The sequence below is a fragment of the Odontesthes bonariensis genome, chromosome 9, assembly GCF_027942865.1.
Source record: "Odontesthes bonariensis isolate fOdoBon6 chromosome 9, fOdoBon6.hap1, whole genome shotgun sequence".
In the NCBI taxonomy this organism is placed as follows: Eukaryota; Metazoa; Chordata; class Actinopteri; order Atheriniformes; family Atherinopsidae; genus Odontesthes; species Odontesthes bonariensis.
The window spans coordinates 17575490-17586816 of NC_134514.1; positions in this window are offsets into that span (position 1 = coordinate 17575490).

The following is an 11327-nucleotide window of genomic DNA, read 5'->3' on the forward strand; positions in this document are numbered from 1 at the left end:
TCATACCATGATCTGCCTCTGCACAGATGTAATTGCAAAGCATCTTCATTATATTGTTTCATCCTACGCCTCCTCCACATTCCGAGTCGCAATGTGTGTTGAGCCTGACCCCTGCACTCCTCCAAACACGAGGAGAGGAGTATACACTGCCAGTCTGACGAGAGTCGTGCGTGCACACTGGCTGATTAACTCAATAAGAAACAAAGATCTCCTTTATTGGGATGTTCTCTGCTGTAATGGTTGTTTGATTGGAAGCTAGTGGCTGTATTGACAGGTGAAGTGGACTGATTAATGGGGGCTTAAGCCAGTAAGGATAACAGTCCTTCACATGGCTTATTTAACTTTAAAAGAGTGACTGATGGTCCGCTGCAAGGGTGTCGTCTAAATCGTTCTCCCCTGAAGCCTCTGGGCACAGTAATGGAGCCATTTATGCACAATCTTTAAAAAAACATTGATTTGGGAGATTTTAATGCAATCCACTGTTTACCAATGTTTTTAACATGTTGATTTTTAACTTATTACTAGGTAATGAGATCCATTAAAATTTGGAATAGTCAATCTTAAGGTCAGAGCAGTTTTTAATTCTAATGACTTATATAATAGGATGTGTTTTTTAAAAATGTCCATGAAATGAAAAGAAGAGATGCTTTCAAAAGGAAGTAATTGCTTTCTGTGTGGTAATTAACCATCTTAATGGTAACCCAGGGTCAAGAATGCATTGATAACATTTCATTTATGAGTTAGAAGTTATTCAAAGTGTTACAAAGTAGAGCAAAGCACTTCTGCTCGAACTACTGTACCTTATAGCCAGCAGTTAGCAGGCTGTCTATTACAGTCCATTGTATAATGCCTCATGCTAATCGGCTGACCTAAGGAGCAGAGGTTTAAAGTAAGGCCAGAGAAGTAAAGGGAAAAGTGTTTTTTGTCAAGACAAAGCGTACAGAGGAACTGAATGAATATAGAGTATCAGTATTGTGTCTGTCATGAGGGTCAAAGGTGACTTGTTTGGGGCTTGGTTGAAGCTCTGGTTTCAATTCAGTGGATCAGAATAGCTCAAATTGACACCAAGACCCATCTGCCCACTGAATTAATCCTCCACTCTCTTCCATTTGGCTGTTTTTTGTTTTCTTTATCAGCTCCATCCATTTCTTTATTCATTCGGTTGACTTTTGAAAGGGGAGAGGTGACATGTCCCGGGGCTTGAGTGTATTTTTTAAAAAATCCAGCAATTTTAAGTGCAGCATTTGCAGACTGTAGGGTCACTGGCAGTTATATTTTCCCTCTGCCTCTTCTCTTTCTCTCTCCCTGTGAAATCGATCGTTTGTAGGGAGCTCAAACAGAGCGGGAGAAGGATTCAGAGCTCTGCTGGCAGCACAGGCAGAGCAGAAATGCTGCTGGGGAAAGAAACAGGCAAAAAGCAAAAAAAATATCCTCCCCATTCTAACCATCAGCGCGCATGACCTTGAGGCCAGAGCGAGCTAGCAAGCGGGCCGAGGAACCGCCCAACAAATGATGGTACACACAGAGGAATTTGGAAGGCAGAGTGCAGCGCAGGTCTCTGAGCCATAGCCCTCTGCTTAAGTGAGTGCAAATGAACTGAAAGAAAACTTTTAAAGGTCAATTTAAAATGTGATTTGTTGTCTTCATGCTAATCCTTTATCACATTCAAACAAAGTTCCTCTGCTCTTTGAAAAAGGCTGCTCTGTTATGCTAATCTGTTTTTCTGTTAAACATGAAGGGCAAGCAACAGGTGAAGAGCCCTCATGTATATCTGTAGTCCTGGTAATAGAGAGAGACCGCAGCAGAACGCAGACAGTAGTCGACAGTAGCTGACACTGGCTATCAAACAAACAGAACAGAGAAGATGTCTGCCAAAGGAACAGGCTCTGGTGAGAAACACAGAATGAAGGAAATGTCAGGAGACTAGAGCAATGGCAAGAGAAGATGACAGAATGACACACAAGAGACAGAAATGTATGTTGTTGTTGTTTTTTATGAGCTTGCATGTGTGTGCTGTGAACATGGCAAGCCTGCCTCTTCCTCTTGCACTGTCATAGCCGTCTCTGTGGCGACTGAGGCAGTGGAGCCCCACGGGGGTCAGCCATGTAAGGAACATAAAAGGCCAATTTAATTTAGCACGTCCGCAGCTACAAAGTATTTTAATTCCGACAGCTGTGACTGAGGAGTTAATATTTGACTTGTCAGAAGTGGGGCCGGGGCCAGTGAATCATTGTAATTCTCATTAAGAGGCTTTCCCCCAGCAGCACCCTAATGCAGAATAATGAAAGTCAAGACGGAGTGAGCTTCTAATGCCAGTTGAGGCCTATCTTTTAATATTCCCCTCTTGATGGATTAGGGAAGCGGGAAATTCATCTTGGATCATAGGGCCTAATTTAATAAGGGATCATTCCAGGAGTATTGCATTTTATAATAATGTCATTTAAAGTGTCGTCTTCCATTTTTACTGTCCCATATGTATGCTTATATAATGGTGCCAGAGGGATGTGTTTTTACAGTGCTCACTGCACTGTGTCCACACACGCCCTTCAGACCACACTACACCATCTCTCTGTGGTCTGCAAGCTCTCAGCTCAGGTTTTCATTTCATATTTCGCTCATAGAGCCAATTGAGTGAGCACTTATGAGAAGTTCAGTTACTTGAGCATGTTGCTGCTGCTCCAAATTATTTCTAATAGTATTTAGAGGAAATCAGTGTGATATGAGAGTTGGGATTGTAAATATCACCCAAAGGAAATATGATAAAGATACATTGTATTTGCTCCTAAACCATCTCTCTGAGAAGCAGTACTATATTCACCCAACCCACTCACAAAAGGAAAACAGCTTTTAGGAAATAAAGCAAACTAATGTGACTAATATGAAAAATTTGTGATGTTAGCAACAGTGAAGATCTCATGGTTATGTCTTACAATGCCTTACATGAGTAAAAAAGATAAATAAATTAATAAAATCCCTCTGGATAGTGGTGGAAAAGCTTCTGTGAGTGCATTTACTGTAAGGTTCAACTTATAAACCAAATTATTTTTGTCATTGCAATCGTCAAATTTTACAATATTCTTGAAGAAAGGTTTTTCTTTGCTTTTATTAGCTCTGATGCAGGTCTTTATGTACTGCAAACTCCATATTGTCTTTATTTCCCCCCTTACATGGCGGAATAACATGTTATATTGTTCATTAGTACCGTTTGCAAGAGCGAGGAGACAGATGTCACCAATAGTCATAGATCTATGAGTTCTGCTCTCATAGAATTATTACAATAAGAAAAAAAACAGCAGCTTTTCCTTAACTTTTTTACAGATCCAAACATTGTGTTCTGCTCGCTTGAAATAAATATAGATATATTCATATCTTTATTTAAGTTTTTAAATGCTTGTAAATGTTATAAACTACTTAACATATGCAACCCCTCAATGTAATCAAACCCTTGATTAATGTCTCCACATCAGTTAGGACTGTTTTTTAGGGATGCCAGGTGTTAAAAATACAATTGGAAAAGGTTTCCATGATGCAAATTCTTCAGCTGATTTAACTGCATTTGAAAATGTAAAACAATATATAATATAATATGAGGAACTGCTGGTGGAGACTTTCATGATAAATGTGATACCATAGTCATGTTTGTCAAATTTAAATGACTCAGCATTTAGTGGTCACTAAGCTAAGCTTTTTACGCTGGAATTGGTGGAAGCAGCAAGCTCTTCATCTGTCCAATGTTGACAACAAAATGAATTTAGCAGCAACCTCCATACATCATAAAAATCACAGAGGAAAAAGCAGAACCCAGCCATGTCTTTTGACATGTTACATGCTGGACTATTTCATGGTCTGACAGGATAACTTGTTGTTCTCACTCTGGTTGCCTGGTAACTGCTTAGAGGCAAGAAATAGTCCAGCACATTTGACTCTTTTAGACTTTGAATCGGCTTGTTCTCAATCCCAACCCATTTTGAGATCACAAAGTAGTTTGATAGATCTCAACAGAGGTCTGTGAGCGTCTTAGATAGATGCCACGAAACAGTAACTAAATGCTCTCTGCTGGTAAAGTTACTGCTGCAGAGCGTGTCACTATGGTAACCTGGTAAATGGTTGAGAAACTTGTTATAGAAGGGAAATTTGAGCATTCTAAATTTAACGTTGCTGAAAGGCATCTTTCGAAAATATGATTTTATAAAGGAAAACCTTGTGAACCCTAATCATTTATTGGTTTCAGATATTGTGTGAACCGTGCAGAAGCATAAAATCCCAAAACATTTTCCTTGCAGTGTACGGATCTTTTAGCATATCTAACCAAAACCAGCTTCTATCCCCAGTTTCTCTCAGGTGGTCCTGTAAGAGCACTTCCAGCACACAGTGTGTTACACGTGACCCTTTAAAAGGGTCCCTGTCATCATTAAGATAAGAGGCAGTCTCTCAAAAATGCTTTAGCTCAACAAAGTGCTTCCTCTTTGGCGCACTCATGTCTTTGGCACCTCTGCCTGCCTTCTCCAGCATACTCTTCTCTCTATCTTTTCTGCTCGTATCACTGACCTTGTCCTCCCAGCTCAGCTGTCTCTGTTTGTGGTACTTTCTCTCCAGCCCCCAGCCCCCCCATCACATTCCACTCTTCTTAGTCCATAGAAGTCCAAATTCATTGTCAGTGAATGAGCTGAAGAACCAAACTTTTCCAAAAAAGGATTCAGGCGCAATCTTAAATCTAGATTACAAGTATCAGCCCCGGCTGAGAGATATAGTTGTTTTCAATCAGCTAGCTTCCTTCCTTTCTAAAACACAGCCAGTTATCTGAAACAGCAAGTGTCAGCTATTTTAGGATGCATGCTATATTCATTCTTGATACATGTGTCACTTCCCTGACATTTTTTTCCACTTCAAAACAATAAAGGGAGGGAAAGTTTCATTCGCTGCACACACTGCCATCCAGTGTTGTTAAACTTTTTAAGACTCCTGCGGAAGGGAAATCATTTATTTCTTTTTTTTCTGCTCTCTTTTTTGCAGGTCATCGCTGAACCCATAGAACAAATGCAGTGTGATATTAGACGAAGTGTAGAGCAGCAGCTAATCTGACAGTCCCCTTCTTTGATTAGTTTATATTGAGAACAGTGTTATTAAGAGTCTGAAAAACAGACGTTGAAGAAAGTCCGAGAAAGAGGGACTGTCAAACGCTGTGGCGCTATCATAGTAAGGAGGGAGTTTATGAAGGCTTATGAGATCTATTTTTACATCCCATTTCAGAATGAGATAGAGTACTTCTCACACACACACCCCGCTGTAGTGGAAGGTAATGCAGGCCTATTTAATTAGACGTTGGCAGATTGTTGAGCCAACACTGTAATCTAATAGAACGTAGCACCACTTCGGGGTCCTGATGCCTCCAATGCCTCCTTGGCCCCTTAATGTGGCTCAGTCAGCTCTTCGTATTTTGTCTGCCCTTCTCTCAGCTTGTGACATCAGTTTATATTAGCCTGCACTGAAACAGGATGCTCTCATCCAACCTACTGCACCCTGTTGAACCTGACATGGAGCCCCACCTCTGTACATATCATATGTACAGAGGTGGGGTATCTTATAATAAGGTGTGTGTGCACATGTGTTTGTGTGTGGCTCTCATATTTATCTATTTTCCAGCCGAGCCAGAGAAACCGACATGCACTCAGCAGTGGAGTAAATTACCATAGCTATACAGCTGTCAATACTGCTGCATCAGTGAGAGGACACAAGTGGCAAGATCAATGAAAACATCTGAATAAGATGCCCTGGATGACAAGCAGCGTCCTGTTTTAAAATTCTATTACTTCTGCAGCACTTGACCTCTTGCTCCCATATTCCACTGCCTCAAAGACTTATTAATATACAAGAGGCCACTTAGTCCAAGTAAACTTTAATTTTCATTGGTAGTGTTTTAACAATGACTTCAAATATATGTGCAGGAGGACCGCAGGTGGTTGCATAACAACACCGTGCTCAGTAACGATTATTGCTTCAGTACACGGGAAATATATTAAGTCTAAACTGTAATGTAGGCAATCACCAATGTTGGCTTTTAAAAGTTAAACTTAAATAAATTAGTTAAACTTAATTTATATATATATAAAAAAAAAGAAATTTAACAAAAAATCTGAACCCCTTGACCCCTTCTTGTGAGGGCATCTTGTGGCTTAGTTATGCATTTGGGAACGCTTTACTGGCATGGTTTTTGTCCGCTTTCACCCCTAAAGAGAGAGGTCACTTTAAATCAATATAAAGTTGTTCTATTATCATTCACATTAACCTACAGAATTAGTGGAAGGGGAGTACATTTTTTTATACATATATATAAATACAAATTTTACTTTTGTTTTGTATCATACTTTTACCTCCATAATATTTAGCCAGTAGCTTTACCTTTGTGACATAATATTATTTTAATTCAATATTGTTACTCTAACTTTAACTAAAGAACCCATATTCCCTTCATTTAGATGGTGATAACGGATTAATCGTATAAGTGGACAGTACGCGTATTGCACGTTCTCTGGTGACACCGGGCTGGTTGGAATGATTCCTCCATCACCACATGAATTAAGCATTTCATCCTCCATTTGCCAAAACGGTGGCAGGGATATTTTGCCTTTCCTTAAGTGGGACAGTTAAGAGCTGCTGCGGAAGGCTGGGAATGACTTTCAGCTCTTTGGCATTGCATAGTCATGGTCGCATCTTTTGTTTCTCTTCGAACAGCTGTTTTTGTTTTTAATTCTTTTTCACTGTACAGTTTGTGGAAAATACGAACTATGTGCATGAGAAAAACACTCAATAACTAATTTTGATGCCTGGACTCATCATATTCACATGAAGATGCTGCTGGGTTGCTGCAGAGTGTCAAAATAGTCCAAATTTGACTTTCTTTGCCCGCCGTAATACAACATAACTGCTGACCAAAATTTGGACCGAAATTTCATATTCCACAGAATATATAAAACATATTGTTCATGTTTATAGATGTTTTAGATCACATTTCTCATGAAGTTATGATGTGTTTGCATGCGGCTACAGAACCAAATGGAAAACTGTAGAGTTGTATGTTTTCTACCGTCAGTAAGATGTATTGATTTTCGTATTGCCTGTAGATTTATGGTTATGTGAAAGCAGCGAACAGCTTCATGAGTATAACATTTACAGTACATAGGTGATTAATGCTCACACTGAAAACCAGAGGCCATTTTCCCTCACATCTAAACTTTGCCTTGACCACACAAGTCTGTCACCAGTTCAGAGAGCATTTGAATGCCGTTGACAGATATATAAATGGTCATAAATGGCTCCCTGGACAGAATGTTGAAAAAGCACTTAACCCAGGAATGAATGACTGTAGACCTCCCTGGATTTACCCACATTAAAAAGACACTTGAGCATCCTGATACAAATATTGGGTGATTTGTCAGCTTTTTTTGTAATTTCATGACATTTCAAAATGGCATTTTGTAAACTTCAGACGGCGTGAATACAATCAATATGAGATGAGTTAGGGCTGTGTTTCCAAAAGGCTTTTTGTAATTTTAGAGTCTGTGTACAAACATCTGATGATTGAAAAGCAAGTACTCGATTATACTCACACACAGATGATAGGATCTTACCAGCTTGTAAATACACAGCGGCATGGGCCAAATGTTTAACATTTACTGTGTGCCCCTCATCACTCTCCCTCTCTCCTGCTCTCTCTGTTTCATTTTTCTCTCACACTCTTTCACCCTGAGAACACAACGCGCACATAAAACTGTGCGCACAAAAAATGCACACAAAGTCACCCCCTCAGTGCATCCACCACACACCAAATGTCACCTTTTTTCAATGAAAACAATAAAATCCCCTCAGGGTTACTAATGCCACGGGTCTCAACACATACACCCTTGTTATGTCTTCTTCCCAGGGCAGGGAGTTATACATTATGTTATCTCTCTAATCTGCAAACCAGCTGCAACTGGAAATGAATTAATAACAAATAAAATGCGCCCCGTACATAAAAATGTGTAGATTGCCCTAGGGCACCTAAACAGGAAACAGTGAAACAATTAGACTTCTTGTTTTGTTCTGACCTCTGTTTTGTTTTGTTCTACTTAGCTGTTGAATAGAAGGAGCTGGAGATAGAGACTGTTGTTTTTTTGTGTCTGTAATCACCACGGTTAAGCCTCTGTGGTCATGGCAGGGGTCAAATCTGTGTGAACACCCACTTTTCATCCTACAGTGAAATTAAATACAGTGTTACAGTCAAGCGCTATAAATGCTGGAATTCTCTGCTGACTGCAACCTACACTGAGTGCTGCGGTTAGCCACCCAGGCCTATGCAGTGCTCGCATGTGATAACAGGCAAGCGATATGGCGTCGTAATTGCTGGCCTGAGTGCTGTTGGAGGGAGTTTTCAGCAGGTTTCTTTCTCACTTTCGCTCCATTTGATGTCTTTGAAGTTGGGCTTTTATCTGCCTTTGCTCCTGATGGCTGTTGTCTTTGGTGCAGTGCTGTGTGCGCCCGGCTCTTTGAGCACTCCTAACATGTAACAAAGGCAAGCCCGTGGAGAGAAAATAAGAGAAAGGGAGCTCTCTCTTATATTTTCTCACATAAAGTTATACACGCACAAGCACGCTCGCAAACACCCATGTACAACACATTCGGCTACAGTCGCTCAGATACTGGAAAAATTGCCTCCGCTGTCGGTAAAAAACTGCTCTGTGTGATTGTTTAACATGCCCTAATTTGATAAAGAGCCAAGTGCGGGAAATGAGAGAGTAGTGTATTTGTCTCAGGGGTTGTAGTGGGGTAAATATAGCAACAAGACAGCACCAGTTGATATGAAGGATTCCATGGTGTCGAGTGCTGTTGTGACTCACCAGGCTAAGATCTGTGTAGGTGTATGAGTTTGCTCACATGCTTTTGGATTCATATGTCCACTGCTGTTTTCTTTCAATTGATTAACTTTAGTATAATTGGCCTCCTCTTGACTCACCCAGCTCAGCGCCCAATAATCCGCGAGTAAGAGTCTGTGTGTGTGTGTGTGTGTGTGTGTGTGTGTGTGTTTGAGAGAGAGATGCCAGAAGAAAGCAGGGGGCGAGCAAGCAAGTAGAATAGGCTGCGAGAAGAAGCCTGCATGGCTGGCTCCCGGCTGGCTGCGTGGGGGTGTGCGTCTTAAGAGTGTGTTGAGAGGAGAGTGCGAGCTCTGCTTGTCTCCATGTCTAATCAGAACACTTGTGTGTCCCCGTCTCATTGTCTCCTGTGCCCCTCAGAGCAGAGACCCTCCTCTCCAGCAGTACACCTCAGGGCATGCTGATAGCTGGCGGACCACTCCACAACAGCAGACCCACAAGACTTTGCAAGCTGCTGTCATAAAGACTGTCGGTTGAAGAAGTGCAAACACAGAAAGGGACTTCCTTTGGGTCAATAAGTCCTTCAGGAAATGCCAATAAATAAATAAAAAATCACTGCTGTACTTTTCATTTAACCGTCCTTGTGATGTCAATAAAAGTGAAGTGACACATGTAGTTTATAACGTCTCCCTTTTCTTTCACTTTTAATGGATGGTTTTTAAGAAATATGTAATTGAGGCCCAACTTTTCCAACGTGAAACACCTGAACAGCCTGGTCAATATCAGAACAGTCTGATTTAGCAAAACGCTAAGATGAACTTGACCTCACTCTAGGCGAAAACAATCGTGCTTTGGCCTCTCCTCTTTTAGAGTGGGACGGTCGCAGGACACGCGCGCCCCCGACTCCAGTCTTTCAGTTCCATCGCAGGACAGCATGCGCGCCCCCGGCTCAGCAGTTTCCCAGTTCCGTCTCCTCCATTACTGGCGAGGCCCAGGATCAATAATTCAATAGTTTTGGCGTCTAAATCCTACCCCAAACGCCGAGATACACAAACACTCCAGACTCCTGTGCAGAGCCGGTGAGATCAGTATTAATTAATAGCTAAAGACATTGTGTTTTGTGTGGAAATATCGGAAGGGGTAATGTGATCTGGATTCCTATAATTGTAGGCTCCCGTGTCAGGTGTTTATTAAATGCTCAATAAGAGGCGGTTAAGATGTCAGGAAATGAATCGGCAAATTTGTAAGTCAAGTGAGGGAAGCGTGAATGATTTTTTTTTTTTCCTTTTTTTATGGAGAACTTTGGTTTGTTTTTACACTGCGGTGAGCTGCCTATAAAACCCCATCAGTGATGTCCAACTGGTGATAAGAAAAAAAAGGAAACTGTTTGCATTCAGTATAGATGGGCACAATGCCAAGCCCGTGCGTGAAGGTATACTTTTTGTTTGATTATTTTAACAGTTATTTGGTATCGCAATCACTGACAACATCTCGCGGGTGTGACAAAGTGCGAGTATCCAATTTGCAACATGGATTAGGATGGAGGCTGCAAGTAATATATTTATTATGTTTAGGTTGTTTACAAGCTCAAACGGTTAATACAACAGTCGGCATCATTAGAATTTTCAAAAAATTCCACCTTTATTTTTGAGGAATTAATGTGCTGTTGGGGGATTGCTGTTGGTTCCGGAAGGTTTTACTTTCCTGCAAGAATAAGGCAGTCCTTTCAAAACTACACAAGCAGCCTCAAAGTAAAAATGAAGGCATTACTGTTTTTTTTATCTGAAATGCTGCAGAATTGTATCTTTGTGTCACTGAATAGCCTCCTTTATCAGCCTGTTTAGCTTGTATTGGAAATTACGAGTCCTCCTCAACAAACCCCTCCATAACCAAACTATGAATAATGCAACGGTTTGGCACGAGCGCAGCAACAGACACCAATGTTCGCCACTAAACGGGCCTGTCACTACTGTGACGTTATCAAAAGACCTTCAGCTGAAGGCATGAATTATTAAAAGTCTATTGCCCTCAAAGGTTTACTGACAACAACATCAACAATAATAATCACAGCAATAATAGTAATAATTAATCGGCTGAATCATTAAAAAATGATGTCAACTCATTTAAGAAACTTTAGTTAATTTATTATAGGAACGAAAAACACTGTGTTAAGGTGGATTCACGTTTCACATGTGATGGAGAAAAAAAAAAGTCAAATAATTTCATGAATTTTCTTTCTTTTCTCTTTTTTTTAAGAAACCCGTGCCTCAGGTGAGCTCCTTTTCATTGTTATAAAAACATCAAAATTACATACAGAAAGCACATGGTTTTTAATACACGGAAATAAAGTAAAATATAAAATGAACAGATTCCCCACAAGGCATTCATAAAGCCACAAAATAATAAAAAATAATGCATGTTTCTGGTGTATAAACATATCTTACACGTGCCCGTACCGGTTCGCATACAATCCTCGTG